This window comes from Portunus trituberculatus, chromosome 47 (assembly GCF_017591435.1).
Source record: "Portunus trituberculatus isolate SZX2019 chromosome 47, ASM1759143v1, whole genome shotgun sequence".
In the NCBI taxonomy this organism is placed as follows: domain Eukaryota; kingdom Metazoa; phylum Arthropoda; class Malacostraca; order Decapoda; family Portunidae; genus Portunus; species Portunus trituberculatus.
In genome coordinates this window covers 20,822,254-20,832,253 of record NC_059301.1, presented here as the reverse complement: position 1 = coordinate 20,832,253, position 10,000 = coordinate 20,822,254, and the positions used below count along the sequence as shown (strand labels likewise).

The 10,000-nt window shown below is 47.4% G+C and overlaps 1 long non-coding RNA gene across 1 annotated transcript in view; it reads left to right on the top strand.

Annotated features, from left to right (window-relative positions):
- Positions 1 to 5,418, top strand: part of LOC123520486 — a 58,362-nt gene extending 52,944 nt beyond the window's left edge. The window contains exon 3 of the long non-coding RNA XR_006679266.1: positions 674 to 5,418. This is a non-coding gene — a long non-coding RNA (uncharacterized LOC123520486). The remainder of the gene's footprint in view (positions 1 to 673) is intronic.
- Positions 5,419 to 10,000: the final 4,582 nt, after the last annotated feature.

Below are 10,000 nucleotides of genomic sequence, written 5' to 3'. Positions count from 1 at the left end.
CACCATCATCACAATCATCACAGCAGCGTCATCATCAGCAATGGTAATGTTGATGGTTCTCGTATTGTGATTCTCTCTCTCTCTCTCTCTCTCTCTCTCTCTCTCTCTCTCTCTCTCTCTCTCTCTCTCTCTCTCTCTCTCTCTCTCTCTCTCTCTCTCTCTCTCTCTCTCTCTCTCTCTCTCTCTCTGTTGGAGCGCGGCCTCCCTCTGCCACATTGTAACCCTTCTCCCTCTCCCTTGCCCGCATAGATGGTACTTGACCCTCTAAGCAGAGGTCAGGGGAGGTGCAGGGCCCTCTGTTCTCCCCTCACTTCCCCTCGCTCCTCGTCGACTCTCTTCTGCTTCTCTTTTATCACATTCTTTACCATCTACTCCCCTCTCGCTGCACTCTCACATTGTTCCTGAAAATCTCTCTCTCTCTCTCTCTCTCTCTCTCTCTCTCTCTCTCTCTCTCTCTCTCTCTCTCTCTCTCTCTCTCTCTCTCTCTCTCTCTCTCTCAACCAGTCATTTTTATACGATTATTTTTAGGAATACTGTTAATTATATTCGATGTTGAGTATAATTAATAATCTCTCTCTCTCTCTCTCTCTCTCTCTCTCTCTCTCTCTCTCTCTCTCTCTCTCTCTCTCTCTCTCTCTCTCTCTCTCTCTCTCTCTCTCTCTCTCTCTCGCAGTGTCCCGAGTGAAGACGTCCGGCCTCGCGCCACGCCCTTGGGTGAGTTACGCTCCGGCTTTGTTTTTTTTGGGGTGAGAGGAAGGTGAGATGAGGGGAGGATGATGGGAAGAGAGAGAGAGAGAGAGAGAGAGAGAGAGAGAGAGAGAGAGAGAGAGTTAGTTATGCTTTTGATTCCCTCTCCTGCTGCATCATCGCCATCGTCTGGACCACAAGGTAAGTTCCTGTCACTCGCACTAATAAAACGTCTCTCCATCTCCCGTGTTTTTGGGCCACAGAGATGATCAGACGCGTTCCTGTGATGTCCTCCTTGGCAGTGATGCAGAGTCCTTGTAAGAATATGTGTAGAATGAATAAAAGTCTGAAAACAAGTACCTAACATGCAGTAAGTCACAACACTTCAGTGAAAGCAATGTATGAAATCTCTATTAATATTCATAAAGGAGGATGAAAGGGAATATATTTAACAATTTCCAGTTGATGTGGTTCTTAACGTGGCTGCAGGAAGAGAAAAAAATCCCCTAGAATGATTAATGATTAAGGAAATATGTGCCAAATAGCAATAGCAGCTACATTGTACAAGGTTCGCCTCAGATTTTTTTAAAATATGACTTGGAGAACAAAACTTGATCTCGTTTACAAAAAATCCATAAAAGTGAAGGGAGGGGAGCTCAAATGCCTATCGACGTGTATCAAGGAATTGCAAAGAACTTAAGGAGCGTTTTCTAACAGGAGGCGTGGCTGTGGTGGTGGTGATGGTAGTGCCGTGGTAGTGGTGGTGCCGGTGCCCGCTGTGTTCACTACGGGTTAGTCACGGTGGAGGTGGCAGGCGAGACGCGGGAATGCACCTAGTCAGCCAGTTCACGGAGTTTCATCATTTCTTTTTCCTCGAACACATGCGGGTGTGGTAGATGATGATTCGCCGCTGTATTATGTCCAGTGTGCTTTGGGACTCAACACCGCTGAGCTGAGCTTTACCCGGAGCCGCGCCTGTCTGGCCTTGCTGTGCCTCACGTGGCCCTCATGTCAGCCCCGCACACAGAGAACTTAATGATCTTTCTTGCATTGGAACGATAACTTGCCGAGTGATTTTCTTCTTTTCTAGGGGATTACGTGCATTAGATTCAGTGTCTCCTTGGTAATGCTTCTTGATGTTTTTTTGCAGTAAGACAGAGAGAGAGAGAGAGAGAGAGAGAGAGAGAGAGAGAGAGAGAGAGAGAGAGAGAGAGAGAGAGAGAGAGAGAGAGGGTTGCATGCGTTAGGGTATATTAAGAATTCATCTTGACACCTGTGTATGGTAGGCAGGTGTGGCGACAGATGTTACTAGCTAGTGTGTGTGTGTGTGTGTGTGTGTGTGTGTGTGTGTGTGTGTGTGTGTGTGTGTGTGTGTGTGTGTGTGCGTGTGTGCGTGTGTGTACGTGTGTGTGTTATGTAATCGAGTGTATGACGGGTATGGTGTACGGCGGACGCAGTTTATGTACTTCGGCAGGGCGTCAAGGCGGCGTAGTGCGGTGGCTAGTGGTGCAGTGCGTTGTCCAGGGAGCGGTGAGTGTGAGAGGTGGTTTGTGTGTGTGGGGGAGAGGGGGATTCATTTAGCACAGTGCACCTCCTGCGTGGAGGTGCTTCTCTAAAGGGAGGGGAAATGTACAGTACAATAAATCACATTATTATACGTGGTATATTTTAAGAGAGAGAGAGAGAGAGAGAGAGAGAGAGAGAGAGAGTTCCAGCTCGTGCTCTTCAGGAGGCCCGCCAGGCGCCGAGACACACGTGGCACATTGTACTGTAGTGTCCAGTAGTGACGTTACATCGCACTGTTATTAAGCATGTAATTACTCTCCCAAGTAGCAACATGAGTGTATGCATGTATGTATGTGTGTATGTATGTATGTTATGTAGGCAGGTAAATGTGAGAGTGGAACAGGATCGCGGGGTCGTGCATGATCGTCACCTCAAGTCACATGTCCCGAAATTCTCTGTTGACAGTTCATCGTCACTGATCAATAATCAATATCACCTGCAGTAAACTTTTCAACTGTTCTTATTAGTTTCCCTCTCTGTAATGCATTTTCAAAATGTGTGAATCCTACAAAGAGAATCTCACATGTCTTTTTGATGTAAATATGAAGCCATAATTGTGAATATGTTCATGTAATTGTGCGTGCAGCCAGCCAGCAAACATGTCAGCCGTCAGTGTGAGTGAGGCGCCACGCGTCCCTGTGGTGGTGAGTGGCGGCTGGGCGGTGCAAGGCTGGCGGGGAGGCGACACACAAGCTGAGTTCTATCAACCCCTATCTCTGGTCTCTCAAAATTGTGTAAATATTTGAATATATGATTTTAGTAGCATTTACATTTCGAATTCATCAAGATATCTTTAAAACTCAGTGCAAGTGACTTTATACTTACAGCAAGAATTAATGAGAAATAGCGAATATGCAAGCAATCTAATTTGGTGCTTGAATAATGACACTGGGACCTTGCAAGCTTCCCAGTGTGCGCTAGTATGGCCATTACTTGCACCCGAGTGAGCAGCCTTATTCAGAAACGCTTTGGTCTCTTACCACGACTATTATCAAAGGCAACAGAGACAGTTAGCCACATTCTCAAGAGTGCTTCTCCTGTTAATAAAGTGGAAAAATGGCAAATCTATCACTAGAACCATAGAAAAGCGCTCTTAAAAACCCGTGGCACTTCAACTAGATCCTTTTGAATGTGGAGAAGGTGCCGGCAGAAGTGTTTCGGATGCGTTGCCTGCCGTATCAGCTTCCGTGTTTTTGTTGCACGTTCCGGCGAGCAAGTAGTTCCATTCCATGGCGGGACGGGCTGCTCGTCTCCAAATAGCGAGGTGGTGGCCGGCGCGATGGTGGCTGCTGGGTGGTCCTGCTAGCGGGGGGTGCGGTTCGTCCCCCCTTCTCTATAGCCATGCGCTAGTGGAGTCTAGTGGTGGGGCTACACACACACACACACACACACACACACACACACACACACACACACACACATTTCGCGGTGCTTGAGAATACTGGCGAGTCACGAACACCCGGAAAACACAATCATTATTTCGTATAGTGATTGAAGTGTTAAATGCGTGATTTGGATTGCGTGTTTTTACTTATTTTACCCATTTATTTATTTGCTTATCTATCTCTCTATCTCTTTATCTATTTAGCCCTTCATGTACAGGGGCACCTACAGTTTCCATTACATATAAGTTTTATTTTGAATGTGTTATGTTATTTATGTATTTATTCATGTATTTTTAGAGACGACCTTATTTTCTTTGTATCGTTTATGTAAAGAGTGAACACCGCAGACCTTTAAAGATTTCTTCTGTAACTTAAGAATGTCTGGGAGTTTCAAAGTAAAATGTGTCGTATTTTTTTCAAAGTTGAGGAAATGCTCTTACTCTTTTGATGTGTATGTAAAGGAGGATTACAGCAGTCAAGGCCTATAAAGAGTTAAAGATAAATTTGTACGGTGTATTCATGTTGTGGAGACGTCACTATTGTTATTATTATTATCATCATCATAGTTATTATTATTATTATTATTATTATTATTATTATTATACTGTCTATGGAAAACAAGATCAGCTCAATATTCTTGAAAGTTTATTATAAATACCAAGTTTTGTAAGGAGCACAAGGTGATTAAGTGTGTTTTATTTGTGGTGCGGAGACTCCTTCAATCTTCTTACTGCCAGTGTAAAGGTACATTGGCACAGGCGTTTAAAAATTCTATTATGAATGTGATCTTTACTTAAGAGCGGCAAGATGAATCTGTCGGCTTTACTTATTTATTGTGGTGACGTCCCGGTGTTGGAGGTCACAGAATTATCAAGTTCGCCATTAATTCCAAGCACCACTAAGAACGAATCTTTCACCGTGAGGATACAACGAAAGAGGCAAATAAGGAAAGCTACAAGGCGTCTATACACACATGGCCCTCCTTCCTTGCGAGTGTGTGTGTGTGTGTGTGTGTGTGTGTGTGTGTGTGTGTGTGTGTAAAACATATACGATTTCTGCCTACCATCTTTATTCATACAATTAATTAAACCTTCTTCTCTCGAGTATACTGCCATTTTTTAAACTTACGTCATTCTAATCTAAACTTGCATTTCCTTAATGTTTAACCTGTGTTTTCTACTGGTTAAAGAAGACATCTATTTTGTTTAAAGATGGATTTAAATGTTTGTTTAATCTTTTAATGTGGAGATTTTAGGTAGTAGTATCTCTCTCTCTCTCTCTCTCTCTCTCTCTCTCTCTCTCTCTCTCTCTCTCTCTCTCTCTCTCTCTCTCTCTCTCTCTCTCTCTCTCTCTCTCTCTCTCTCTCTCTCTCTCTCTCTCTCTCTCTGTCTGTCTCTTGTGGCAGGAACCTGGAGCGCTGACGTTTGTTTGATGTAAGCGATGAAGTATAAACACGCCGCCTCTGCTGATCATGAGGATTTCAGAGTCAATATCCACCTCTGTTTACTTACCAACGCGTGCAACACTCATTGGGAGCTCATCGGGGGAGGGGTCGTGTGTCTTGTAGGGTGTTGGGCAGTGGTGGGCAGTCATGGGGTTACAGTGGTCAGTGCTCAGTAAAGTAGGGCAAAATAGGGTAAGGTAAAGGTATAAGGCAGGGTAAGGTAGCAGGGTAGGGCAGGATAGGTCGCCCCCAATCCATCCCCTCTCACTGCCTTTTCCTTCAGTCATGTAACAAGGACGTGTGTGTGTGTGTGTGTGTGTGTGTGTGTGTGTGTGTGTGTGTGTGTTTGGTGTGTGGACTGTTCGAGGGGTGTAGGAGGGGGAGGAGGAGACAACAATTATAGTAACTTTTTTTTTTTTTTTTTTTGTGAAATTATTGCAGTCCAACACGTGCTTTGTCAATAAACAGAAATGGCAATGACTACTACTACTACTACTACTACTACTACTACTACTACTACTACTACTACTACTACTACTACTACTACTACTACTACTACTACTACTACTACTACCGCCATCACCATCACCACTAAGACAATATACTGAAACAGTGAGAGGAAACGTAGGATGGAGCAGAATCAATCACTCTCTATAGAAATTAAAAGCAACAGCTGAAACAGATAACAAAACATCTCTCCTTCATCCCGTGCTTCCTATCACCAACGCGTTGTTTAGTGGCGGCTCTTCTCACCTGCCATCCCTGCACTCAAGCAACGCCTCGTGGGGTCATCAGCGGCGGTAATTGCATAACTTTGAATGAATTGTACCGTAGCGATCGTCAGAATGCGAGTACTTCTTTCGCTCGAGTGTTTTTTGTCGCGTTTCTTTCTACGGCGGAACACGGAAGCTCTGGTAGGGGAGAAATGCCAGTGAAGGGACGGAAGGACTGGTACGATGCGGGGCAGTGACCTCTTTCATAACAGGGTATTTAAGGTAGAAATTAAGGCTTCGCACGTCGGTTTGTCTTTCTTGAATTACGGTAGCTATATATTGGGAAGTGTCACTCGTGATGGCAAGCATTGAAGTAATAAAAGGCATTAAACTTTTATCTTATGGAATGATCAGGGAATCCGCGGGACATTTAAGAGAGAGATTAACATCTTGCGCGAAATTCTTCCTTTTAGAACACAGCAGCTTTAGTTCGGATGAAATGTCAGCTCGATAAAGCATCATTGCGATAGAGGACACTAACCCAGCATTCTGAGGGGTGGTCATGGAAGCATCGGGATATTTTAGGAAAGAAATTAGCCCTGCAGTGCGTTCTGAACTTGATTTAATGACTTTTAGCTAGTTTTTAAAAGACGACCCTCATAGCTAAAGACGTCACTAAACATCTACCAAAGTTTTTTTTTTCATTGGTTGTAGTTTAAGTTTTGATAAATAGAATTGCCAAAACTTGCTAAGAATTAAACACGTCCCATTATCAGCCAAGGGTTACATTAAAACTCAACATAGGACGGTGCGTTAAAGAAATGAAGACTAGCGACGAAGGCTCCATACTGCTGTACGCGCTTTCATCTCACCACCGAACTCCTCGGACGAAATTCACACGTCATGCACCTGAGAGAGTGTTTTGGGCGGGTGTAGCATGCTGCGGGAGGGTACAGTGCGTGGTGGGAGCTTGGGTACAGTGTATGGCGCGGTATGTGTGTGTAAATTTTGTATGGTGGGCGGGTACAGTGCGTGGTTGCAGGATAGGAACAGAGTGTGGTGGATGTACAGACTGTGGGTATTGTGCGGCGATGAATGGGTGGATAGGTACAGTTTATAGTGGGTAGATGGTGACTGTGGGGGTGGTAATGGTGTGTGTGGTGTGGTGGGAGCAATGTTGTGGTGGATAAGGGGTGTGGTTTAGCAGCGGTATGGTGAATCCAGTCCAGCATGGCGGCAGTGTAGTGCATAGCAGGTAGTGTCGGCCACATTGTGTACTTATGGGTACGGTGTATGGTGGGCACGGTGTATGGTGTCTGGAGCCTGTCTCAACCTCTAAGACCAGTTAGGTTATGCCACTGCACGCCTCGCCGCCACCGTAACCATGACGAGACCCACGACTTCCTACAAACACACCCGCACGCCCCCGCCACACTCCCCCGCCGCCGCTCAGACCGTCCCTATACGCTCTGAAAGCTGTACCCATGTCATTCCTGCACCCCATACTCTTTCCGCTAATCTGTAACCGAACACGAACTGCAGGAGAACGAAGCCAAAGAGAAAGGGGACGAACGCAGCGGGCATGTCTGCAATGTGTCTGCTTATTTTGAGAAAGAGTTAGATGGCCTCAGGCTACGTGAGACCGCAACAATGTACCCGTCCGATTCCCTTCTCCTGGCCACCCGACACAGTCAGCCACATTCTGTCAGCTATCTGCAGCTTCAGCGGCTGCCTGGCTGGTTCTCCCGGCCTGGCGGGACATGAGCACTCACAAGGGACAAATGCTGTGATAGGAACACTAGGAGACTGACGAAGACCAAGACGATGAATGGAAGCTGAGCGTATGAGGGTTGGGACGCCGACCATCTCTCCGAGGCTCGCGGTGTACACAATCGGAACGCACGCACGAACACACGCCCCTCCGCTCCGAACACCTATCCCGGCCAGCCATTACCGCCACAGCCCGCCTCCACCGATCAAATTACTTTGCGAAATACGGTGCCACGGAGACGCTGAGTCCCCATGGTAGTAAAGAAGGGCAGGCAAGAGTGCCGAACTCCGTGTGTGGAGTGTTTGAGTTGAGTGCCAGTGCCGCCTCCTGCTGCCAGGCACTCTGAGTGACTGAATCAGTGTATCGAGGAAGGGTCAAGCGCCTAGTGACGTCACGAGACGCTCTGTGGTGGGCTGCCTTCACCTGTCCTGCTTGTGCCGTTTGGAACACTATTAAAAGGGTGTTTTTTGTTTTTATATGGTGAGCCGCGGTTTGGCGTGTTCCGTATGCCGCGGCACGTCCTCGCCGCTATTGTGTATCAGTTAAGGGGCGACAAAGTGCACTATACGGTCCATGTCTTCGGAATTTTTCGCTTAAGTCTGAAAGGTTAAGACAATCTGGCCTCAGGTAGAAAGCAGGTTCGGCGTCGCCTCTGTCGACCAGACCAAGAACACCGATGTGTGTGTGTGTGTGTGTGTGTGTGTGTGTGTGTGCGCGCGCGCCCTACTCAGTTTAGAATGTGAGTACTTGTGAGGAGAGAGTAGTAGGAGGAGGAGGCCGCACCTGTCTGGCTGATGCTCTTCCTCCCACCGCTGACGTGCTTGCGGCCTGACGCTCACTCTTTAACACACACACACACACACACACACACACACACACACACACACACACACACACACACACAGAGAAGAGAGAGAGAGAGAGAGAGAGAGAGAGAGAGAGAGAGAGAATATTGCTATACCCAGTGCAGACTCGCTTTAGAATGACCCACACTACCGATGTTTAAATTTCCTACAAGTATGCAGCGGCAGTGCTCGCCGCCCCTGACCAGTCCCCACACTTTGCCTGGCCAGTCCTCAGCGGCCTACCGAGCCTCCCATTGGACGCACCTCGCCCAGCCTGGGACTTGAAGGCACCGGGCTCCTCCACCGTCCTTTACGAGTCGGACACAGCCTGCCGCCTCATCCTTGGCATGTGATAGCCACTGGGGATAAATTTTTACTCGTGTTCCATCTTCCTGCTAACAGTTTTGCTGAGGCGGCGGAGTAATACTTGTCAGGTCCTCGTGTCAGTGTGAGTGGACGTGTGAGTGATCGTCAGAATGAGTGCAGGAGACACCACTCGCGTTGTGCAGCACCGCGCCAGGCTGAACCAGGTTTTTGTATTAGCAAGGAGGGAGGAGGGAGGCGGTGAGGAAATAATGGAGTGGGAAGAGGAAAGGCGAGGGACCGAGAGAGAGAGAGAGAGAGAGAGAGAGAGAGAGAGAGAGAGAGAGAGAGAGATGGGAATGGAAGGAGGTAAGGACAGACCAAAGGAAGGAAAGTACATGTGTTTCTCACCGTAACGTTTCCTTGCCGTAACTAATCTACAGAATCTTTCTCCTCTCCCGCCTCCTCCTCTTCCTCCTTCTTCTTCTTCTTCTTCTTCTTCTTCTTCTTCTTCTTCTTCTTCTTCTTCTTCTTCTTCTTCTTCTTCTTCTTCTTCTTCTTCTCCCTTCTTCCCTCCTGTCTGCTTTTTTCTTCCCTCCTCTCCCATCTTGGTGTTTGGGCGTCGCAGATGATGATGGTGGAGGAGGGGACAGGGGGAGGCGTGGGAACTTGTGTTTTGGTCTCTCTCTCTCTCTCTCTCTCTCTCTCTCTCTCTCTCTCTCTCTCTCTCTCTCTCTCTCTCTCTCTCTCTCTCTCTCTCTCTCTCTCTCTCTTATTTTATACACACACACACACACACACACACACACACACACACACACACACACACACACACACACACACACACACACACATGTATAATGAATATATATGATAACTCAAATAATATTCCACATTAGTATTGCAAATTAGCCAAGCTGAAAATATAGTGAGAGAGAGAGAGAGAGAGAGAGAGAGAGAGAGAGAGAGAGAGAAGCTGATATGAGTAGGATAGAGGTATGACGGGAGATGGGAGGCAGGCAGGCAGGCAGGGAAGGAGAGAGGCAGGGAGGGAGGGAAGGAAGGAAGGGCCGAGGGAATGAGGGAGGGATGGAGGGCACCAGACCAATACAACTCCCGCCTCCCGTCACAAGGCCTCGTGGAGGGACTCGCCAGCTCACAGGCGTCCCGACCCTTGCATGCGGCGCCGGCTTCTCCCCGCCCCGCCCCCTGCGGCCTGACTGGCAGCTGGCGACAGATATGCACGGGAGTGTGTGTGTGTGTGTGTGTGTGTGTGTGTGTGTGTG